Here is a 10,634-nt window from a genome sequence, read left to right as displayed (position 1 = left end):
GGTTGGTAGCCAGGGGACAGCAGTATACTCATCCTGGTACTCCTCAAAACACGCACATACACTGCAAGATATGTGACATGATGCTTTGTCCTGCCGGTAGGTGGCATCATGTCAAGGAAAAACAAAATTCATGTAGGGGGCAGATGGATATAAGTATTTAATTGAAATATTGTGCCTCCAGTATGATGAGATTACCCAGGGAATGCCACTGAAAACATTGCCCTAATCATAACGCTCCCTCCTGTTTGCATGGTGTTTCCTTTCAGACATTCCTATGGAACATAATACGTGATTCATCTGAAAAGGAGAGCTGTCGAGACACTCAGTAGCCGCCAGTTTAAGTATTAGAGGAGACACTGTTACTACCTCCTTGGATTATCTAGGTGGTCAATTGCTTAGCAGTTGTACGTCTATTCCCCTATGCACAACTCCGCAGCCGTCGTTCACCTCTGTTATCTATGGACTGTGGTGCACCACAGTTGCCTCCACGCCGATTTTGGATGTGCAGTATACTTTAACCAAAGTTGCACATGAACAGATTACAAAAATGGCCATTTCGGAAATACTTCCCTGTTGAACATAAAGCCAATGATAATACCCTTTTGGGCATCACATACATCACTCCATTTCCACATTGCGATAATAACTGCACTGTTTTCAGCATCCCCCCGACACTGCTGGTGCTCTCACCTGTCACCTCAAATCTTTGAGTGGTTATTGCATGTTGACGTCGAACATAGGCGGTGGCCCATCAATGTTACTGGACCGTGTAAAATTCGGAACCTGTATTCTTCCAAATCACCTACAGATTTATTCACGTATTCTTTCTACTAGAATGTATAAGCACTATGAGTAAAATGTCATTACTTTCTATCCTGCCTGGTGAGCACTTTCAATAACCAGCAATGTATTTTCGATCGTTCTTACAGTGTGCTATAAGGGTGTCATCACCTGTTACCACTGGCGGATTCTGATTTCTATTCGAAAACAATGTTTGCATATATCTCCACAGCTGTCAAATGATGCAAGTATAAAGCAAGTAATGGTTCCCCATGAATTAGCATTTCAGCACATTACGTGTCATCTACCACTGCAGCTGCTTCCTAGCCAATGGAAGTGTAGCGTTCTGGTTTTGCTCAGATATTAATTACACAACGAAACTAATTTTCGTTGAGAGTAGAGCAGTAGAAAGAAAGAAGGAAAGTTCAATATCCCATCATTCTGTTTTGCACCGCGTGGTCACCAAAGATATTAACTAAACAACGAAACTAGTCTTCGTACAACGAAGACGATGGAGACAAAACGGAACGTTGTGGCTCAAATCCTCAACGACGACAGTATGATTATGTACCGAATACTTCCTCAGTGGGAGAAGGATGGGGAAGAAATTCGTCTGCGTCTCATTCAAAGAATCGTCCTGGAAATTGCTTGAATCGCTTCAAGTGAACCATAGACAACCTTAATCTGAGTGGCCAGATAATTTACTCGAACTCTGTTTCTACTGGAAACAAATCTACTATCTTAGCAGAAATATATTATCGTTCATTTAATGCATCAGACTGTGGAAGTCAAATCTACATTGGAGCCTTGCACACCTATTATCAACATTAATAACTGTTAGGCCATTTTAAAATACTGAGGGAACCTAGCAATGAAGTAATTACACAGGCCAAGAACAAACTGTTTTTTTTATATCTAGGACTTTAGAATTTATTGTAGCCACAGTTGTGGCGTTGAATCAAAAAGTGAAATCAGTCATCCAATATCTGCTCTTATTTTTTGATCATTGTTGTTTAACTAGCACATCTACATGAATGTGCATCTGTAACTCTGGTTTGTGCACTTCTAAATCACATGTACGAGGATTGGTTCCTGAAGGTTTGCCGTATTGCCGACCTGCTTTCTAATTAGTTCCAGGAATATCCACCAGATGGAGTAGGAGGTTATTGTGTGAGCTCTGGCCGTACAGGGCTGACCAAGGGTGATGCACATGACAGTTCAGTTAGGAAACATCTATGCTGTACGTTTTTTCACTTGTGTTGTTGAACATAAATAATATAAGTTAAAGTAGAAGAAGTTGCGTAAATCACCTTGGTGGTTTTGGCTACATATGCAGAGAATTAACGCTAAAAGGAAACCAAAAACATATTATTGACTTTGTAAAGACTTTTGCAATAAATCTGTAAAACTTGTACAGAACATTTATGATTGTGGACTACTGCGAAACCAAAACGTCTGAAAAAAAGGCCACTCCGATACCTGTTGTTTGTGGCGACTGGTGTTGTCCCTCTGATACTAATGACGATGACAGTGATTATGCAGTTATGGCATTAATTCCTCTGAGTTTAAACTGGGATGACTTAATAACCCACCAGAGATTTCAAGCCGTCAAAAGAAGCTTCTGATTTACTCGCTTCCAACAAAAATGTACTGAATCAAGGATCCAAAGTAACCTTTTACCATACAACAGAAAAAGTATGCTTCCCTTCTTGCTCTTGAAATGGTACATCTGAGACAAAATATCCCTGATGAGCCATTCCAATCGAAATAAATCTCTTCTGTAACTACGTAATAGTTTTAGTAGAACAGAACATCATGACAAAATTACTCTTCCAGAATGTGGTTAAACAATTTGTAGAATAAAGGTAAATACTCATCTTGTTTCAATGTGAAGCGGAAGCATTCGCCTAATCCGTTTATGAATAGGTTCTCAGATTGTTTACTAGCTTGTGAAGATACTATTTCTTAATATTTATTCTTGTTTTATTTCACAATTAGTTTGTCACTCATAGTAAAACGTAATACACAGTTTTTTGTTAGTGTCAACTTTTTTACCAATCCACAAGGCAAAAAATAAACTAGTCTCATCACTAAAACCTCTTTTTACACAGAATGAGCCCATTTTCACATGATTGCTGATAACAACAACATTGCACACGATGTTTCACATACAAAAGCTTAAAAGTCAGTTCAGCTATCAACTATGCCCAATCTGATTTGAGATGCATACAGTTCTATGTAACACAAAATTGTTGTCCAAAATGTTCTAGAATTACCTTTGTCAAAGTAATTATTACAACGACATCTGTTTTTACAAACAGTGGTGATTTGTCCAAATATTATAGCTTTTTATGGTTAAAAAAATGCGATTTGCAAAAGAAATTTTATATATTGTTGAAATAAAATTTGGAAATATAAAAATCCAGCATGTCCCAAGATTTGTTTACATATTGCGGTATTAAAATATTATGACAAGAGGAAATTTTCTGGTGAAGTTAACTGCAGTTTTTGAATACACTGAAGACTATTGTCTGAAAGACAATCAATTACGTTTTTCTAGAGCTTATTTGACATTTGGAATTTTGGTGAGTACATGTCATATACGGGAAAAACTGTATATATGAAATGAAATCCAATAAAAACCTTTAAGGTTAACAATGCTTTTTAAATATAGACTTCTGTAAAGTGAAATCTGTGGGATGACCAGTTTTCTATAATTTTATGTCTTCATGGTTTAAGTCGCACTAAAGAGGTAAATTTTTAAAGAATACTACTTCGTAAATACTTCAAAGTATCGTGTACCTATATAAGAGTCGTAAATCTCATACTTTACGATTTAATCGGAATAAATGTACAACAAATTGATGTGGAATCGTATCTATCGGTTTTGCCCAGGCTGCTGTCGTAGCGTCTTGTTGATCCAGGAAGCCCCTTATTTTTATTTTTTATACCCTCAAGAAGACAATCTCGTGTTCTGAACGAAACTGTGGACTTCTGAGGAAATGGGTCTTACTGTGTGTTTTCTAGTTGATTTTCTTGTGTTTGTGCACAGCTCAAGGCAAGTTTGAAATTTGTACTAATACACAATGGTAACAAATTTAGTTCAATGCCAGCTGCTCCCTCAAGGGAAATGAAATAAGAACATAAAACCATAGTTTTGATCTTTGAGAAGATTAAGTCTCATAAACATCAATGAATGGTAAACTTTCTCTTCTTGTGACTCTGGAATAGCAGAGAAAAAACACATCACAGTATTGGAAAAGAACGACCAAAGGGAGAAAACATGTTCAGAGGGAGGAATAATGTCATTAACGACCCCTTCCTTGAATCATATCAAGTTGGGCCTTTGGAAGCAGTTTGTAAAGGCTATTGATAAGAATAAGTCACGGTTTGAATATATAGGGAAAAATGTCTGAGCCAAGAACGGAAAAATTCAGGCACGAATATTTGATGATCCACAAATAATGCAACTCTGCATATGAAAACTGTCGAGGAACGCTACCAAGGAAGTTCGGATACGCACGTGATGGCAGTTGACATTCAAGAATGTCATGGAAAAGAAGTTTCCTAAATGTTCAGGGACTGGATGTTATCATCAATGACTTTTTTATTTAGTATAGAATAATATTTATATAATACAATAGTAAAATTATTGTTTCATTTTTTATCCATGGACTTATAAGAAAACAGTATAACATATATGTCACTAAAATCTTGTATTTTAGAAATTTGAGCTCCTTGGCAAATATTAACTAATTGTTTGAATTCAGGGCATCAAATTCTTAGAAAATCAACTCAAAACACTGCAGTGTTATGCAAATAAATAGCATTTTACACGAATCTTAGTGCTATCGTTTTCAGTCAAGACTAGTTAATGCAATTACAGGAAGAAACTTCAAAGTTGTAGCATTTTAAACATTTCATAGGATTGTTTGCCATGTAATTGTTACACTGATAATAATCTATGTTTTTACTCGTGAGTATTAACTTTTGCTCTGTGGTAATGAAGGTTAGAATGTAACGTACCTTGAATCAGACTTATTACAAAGGGGCACTATCTTACTTGAAAGGACAGTTTAGAAAATTGGTCATAACCTTGTTCAAGGAGCTGTAATATCATTTGCATGAAATGAGTTAGAGAAACATGAGGAATAATTAATCTTCCTGAACGAGAGTCCAGTGTTTCCATGGCTGCACCACATCGTACATAAATTACAATGTGGAATGCTGATGTGCTGCTATTATTTTTTATTATCTGTTGTTGGATTCTGCTGAAAGAACAAGTTTTGAAGTACTCGAACATGTAGGGTAGGCTACACGAAAAATAGCTACCTCACGTGAACTTGCCAATGCGAAGGCTGTCTTGGTAAAAGAAAACCTTATAAGCTACACAGAGCGCATCCATAGCATTCACGAAATTTCATTAATAAATCGCAGTGGGGTGACGAAGTGGGATGACCCAGAAGTCACAGTTAGGAGATCAGAGGTTTGTATCTCTATCAGTCCATCCACATTTTGGTTTCCTGCAGTTTTCCAAGCATAAGCTTGGATAGGAGACTGCTGAGAAAGAAACCTAAATGTGGATGGCCTGACAGAGATTCGAACCACTGCCCTCCTGACTGTGAGTCCTGTGTCTTCCCACTTCGCCACCTCGCTGGGTTTATACTTTCGTCTAAGGAAAGGATTATTCTCCTACACAGATATGTGGACGTGATTACGCATGCGAGCGTGTCTATGTGTGCGCGCGCGTGTGTGTGTGTGTGTGTGTGTGTGTGTGTGTGTGTGTGACTGTGAGCTCGTGGTCATGTGATCGGTGGAAGGCGGGCTGGGGCGACGGTAGCAGACACGCGAAGGCGTACCTCCAGGAACGTTACGACGCTTTCTCGTGTGTCGGATAGCCAGATGACGGATTTACTACCGTTCCTGTTCCCCTGAACAATTTTATAGTACACAGCCATTTCTGCAGAAGCAGAGAATGAAGGAGGAACTTCGTAACTTGGTTATTTCTAGCACTAGTCTATATCTACATCTACAGGGCGTCGACACAAATATGGAACAACGTAAAGTACAACATCGTACCACGCCTAACGCGGCGAAGGATAAAACAGCTTCTACTCATCACAGAACGGCGAAATACAGGTTCTGTGCGGTTTTCACGAGAATCTTATACCATTGTCCCTGAAAAATATTGGGAACGTCAGGTAGTGATGATGGAAGTGAGTAGTGATAGGGTACACTTCATTCCCAATTTGACGATGAAGGCTCAAAAATGCTGAGATCTGTCACTGTGGTGGTCAGGGGAGAAGCGACAACTCATTCTCTTGGTCACAAACCAGTCCTGGACTATGTGAGGTGTGCGAACAGGAACCATGTCTTCCTGGAACACAGCATCTACATCTATATGGTTACTCTGCTGTTCACAAGAAAGTGCCTGGCAGAGGGTTCAATGAACCATCTTCAAGCTGTCTCTCTACCGTTCCACTCTCAAACGGTGCGCGGGTAAACGAGCTCCAAAATTTTTCTGTGCGAGCCCTGACTTCTCTTATTTGATTGTGATGATCATTTCTCCCTATGTAGGTGGGTTTTCGCAATCGGAGTAGCAAACTGGTGATTGAAATATCGTCAGAAGATCCCATCGCAACAAAAACCGCCTTTGTTTTAATGATTGCCACTCCAATTCACGTATCATGTCTGCGGCACTATCTCCCCAACTTCGCGATAATACAAAACGAGCTGCCCTCCTTTATACCTTTTCGATGTCATCCGCCAGTCCCACCTGATGCGGTTCCCACACCGCACAGAAACATTCCAGAACAGGGCGGACATGCGTGGTGTAAGCAGTCTGTTTAGAAGACCTGTCGCACCTTCTAAGTGTTCTGCCATTGAACCTCAGGCTTTGGTTGGCTCTACCCACAACCTTATCTATGTGATCGTTCCAATTTAGGGTACTTGTAATTGCAATCCTTAATTATTTAGTTGAATTTACACCCTTCAGATTTGTGTGACTTCCGCGAAACGAAATTCAGCGGATTCCTTTTAGTACTCATGTTAATAACTTCATATTTTACTTTACTCAGGGTCAATTGCTACTTTTCGCACCATACAGATTCATTATCTAAATCATTTTGTAATTTATTTTGGTCATCTGATGACTTTACAACACGGTAAATGACAGCATCATCTGCAAACAATCTAAGACGGCTACTGAGATTGTCTTTTATGTCGGTAATACAGATCAGGAAAAATAGAGGGCCTATAACACTGCCTTGGGGAACGCCGGATGTTATTTCTATTTTACTTGATGTCTTTCCGTCTATTACTACGAACTGTGACCTTTCTGACAGGAAATCACGAATCCAATTGCACAACTGATGCGATATTCCATAGCCACGCAGTTAGGTTAGAAGACGATTGTGAGGAACGGTGTCGAAATCCTTCTGGAAACTTAACAATATGGACTCAATTTGAAATCCCCTGTCGATAGCTCTCATTACTTCATGACTATAAAGAGCTAGTGTGTTTCAAAAGAACGATATTTTCTGAATCCGTGCTGACTACGTGACAAAAATGGTTCAAATAGCACTGAGCACTATGGGACTTAAAAACTGAGATCATCAGTCCATTAGAACTTAGAACTTCTTACACCTAACTAATCTAAGGACATCACACACATCCATGCCCGAGGCAGGAGTCGAACCTGCGACCGTAGCGGTCGCGCGGTTCCAGACTGAAGGGCCTACAACCGCTTCGCCGCAGTGGAAGGCGTCTATGTGTCAATAAACCGTTTTCTTCGCGGTACTTCATAATGCTCGAATACAGTATATGTTTCAGAACCCTACAGCAAATAGACGTTAGTGATATGGGCCTGTAATTGAACGGATTACCCGTGCTTCCTGTTTTGGGTATTGGTGTCACTTGAGTAATTTTCCAATCTTTAGGTACGGACATTCTGTGAGCGAGCGGGTGTATATAATTGCTAAATATGGAGCTATTGTATCAGCATGCTCTGAGACGAACCTGACTGGTATACAATCTGGACTGGAAGCCTTGCTTTTATTAAGTGATTCTAGCTGCTTTGCGCCTGTGGGGATATCTATTTCTATGTTTCTCATCTTGACAGTTGTTCTTGATTGGAATTCAGGAATATTTACTTCGTCTTCTTTGTTGAAGGAGTTTCGGAAAATTGTGTTTAATAACAATGCTTTGGTGGCACTGTCATTAGTGACTTCACCGTTATCGCGCAGTCAAGGTATTGATTGCGTCTTGCCACTGGTGTGCTGTATGCATGATCTGAATTTCTTTGGGTTTTCTGCCTTATTATTTGTCCAAGATTATTTAATGCTAAGAGGTCAAGTATGCTTTCACAAGCATTTACCCTTAGAGTTGGCTTATGAACTAATTGTTCGAAATAATTTTTTGAGAAAACCCAGTACAATTTCGGATGACGTTTTATGCCTGCCGCCAGTTTTAACGTATAATTTTTCCAGCATATCGAGGGTAGATTAAAGCCACCACCGACTATTACTGTATGAATGGGTACCTATTTTAAATGAGACTCAAGTTTGCTTTGAACTGTTCAGCAACTGTATGTTCTGAGTCGGTGGGTCGGCAAAACGACCAAATTAATAAATGGTTCTAATGGCTCTGAGCACTATCGGACCTAACATCTGAGGTCGTCACCCCCCTAGCACTTAGAACTACTTAAACCTAACTAACCTGAGGACAGCACACACATCTATGCCCGAGGCAGGATTCGAACCTGCTACCATAGCGGTCGCGCGGCTCCAGACTTAAGCGCCTAGAACCGCTCTTCCACGGCGGCCGGCCCCAATTGATAGTTTAGTCAAATTGTCAAGTATAACCTCTACCCATACTATTTCGCAGGAATTATGTATTTCTATTTCACTACAAGGTAAACTACATCTGACAGCAATAAATACTCCACCACCAATTGTATTTAACCTATCCTTTCTGGAAACTGCTAGATCGTTAGAAAAAATTTCTGCTGAACTTGTTTCTGGCTTTAGCCAGCTTTCTGTACCTATAACTATTTGAGCTTCAGTGCTTTGTATTAGGGCTTGGAGCTCTGGTTCTTTCCCAACACAGCTACGACAATTTACAACCACAATACCGATCGTTTCAACATCTAACTTACTGTGTTTTATCTGCCCCCTTTTAGACGGACGCCCTTTCTGTGGTTCCTTGAGTCCCACTAATCTAAAAAAAACGCCCAGTCCCTTCTGCACAGCCCTCGCTACCCGTGTAGCAGCTCTTGCTGTGTATAGTAGACTGCTTACCTATTAAGCGGAACCCGGAAACCCACCATCCGAAGGCGCAAGTCAAGGAATCTGCAGCCTGCACCGTCACAGAACCGCCTGAGCCTCTGATTCACACCGTCCACTCGGCTCTGCACCGGTACATCGACGATGCTGCAGGTCACGATTGGAGAACAAATATTGTACCATGAAATGGATCTGATCATACAAAATTGACACACAATGCTTGCCAGTAATATGACCTTGCAGAATAACCATGGGGTCCAAGGAATACCAGGGTATGGCTGACCGAATCATCACCGAACCCTCGCCATGTTTCGCTCTTTGCAGCAAGCTGTCTGTATCGTAGGCTTGGGACATGCATATGCCAGACATTAACTCGGGCAGAAATTGGAAACAGTGTAAAACAAGACTCAGCCAACCAGATGACTTTTATTCCATTGCTCCATATTTAAGGTTTTGTGGCTTCAGTACCACATTTTCCTGTTACACCCACTGCAGTCGCCAATGCTTGGTTTTGAAATTCCACATTGGCCTGCCGTTCTCTGCTTATGAAGACCCCTTCCTGTTGTTTTGGTGCTGACAGGGTACTCCAGTGCGACATTGAATTCTGCAGTGACTATTATAGCTGTGGTCCTCTTATTTTTCGTCACAGTTCTCTTCAGTGATCATTTGCGATGGTTACTCAACACACACTTTCGTTCGCATTGTGACTAAGAGGGCGCGTTTCCGCTATCTTTGTATTCGGTATAAACCTTTGATATGGTGTCTCATGAAACACTAACCACTTCAGCTACTTGGTAACAGAAGCAAATACCACAAAATCACCAACAATCTGCCCATTTATGAATTCACTTACCTCTGACATAACACACTTACAGCTACACAAAACACTCGTCTGACCACGACTGACACTTGCAACGCATTGAGGGCATTGCACAGGTGCCGTTCCTAATCAAGTACAACAGCGCACCCAGCAGGTTCGGCTAGCATCTGCAGTTATGTTCAAGAATGCTTTGTATTTCTCGCAGTGCTTCCATGTTTTTGTCCAACACCCGTATATCTACATCCATTGTCGAACCCCTGTATATCTACATCCATACTCTGCAAACCACTATGAAATGTATGGTAGAGTGTACTTCCACCCGGCCTGTGTGACCGAGCGGTTCTAGGCGCTACAGTCTGGAACCGCGCGACCGCTACGGTCGCAGGCTCGAGTCCTGCATCGGGCATGGATGTGTGTGACTTCCTTAGGTTAGTTAGGTTTAAGTAGTTCTATGTTCTAGGGGACTGATGACCTCAGAAGTTAAGACCCATAGTGCTCAGAGCCATTTAAACCATTTGGTAGTTCCAACTGAACTAATTAGGGTTTCTTCTCCTTCCATTCACGTACATTCGAGAAAAATGACTGTTTATACGCCTTTATACTCTCTGTAGTTAACTTAATCTTGTTCTCTCGATCCCTGTAGGGGCGTTATAGTATATTCCAAAATTCGTCAACTAAAACTAGTTCCTGACACTTTGTATGTAGGTGTCTGCCAGTCCAGTTTCTCCAGAATTCCCGTGACACTGTCCTGC

The sequence above is a fragment of the Schistocerca americana genome, chromosome X (genome assembly GCF_021461395.2).
Source record: "Schistocerca americana isolate TAMUIC-IGC-003095 chromosome X, iqSchAmer2.1, whole genome shotgun sequence".
Taxonomy (NCBI): domain Eukaryota; kingdom Metazoa; phylum Arthropoda; class Insecta; order Orthoptera; family Acrididae; genus Schistocerca; species Schistocerca americana.
Note: the sequence above shows the minus strand (reverse complement) of the source record.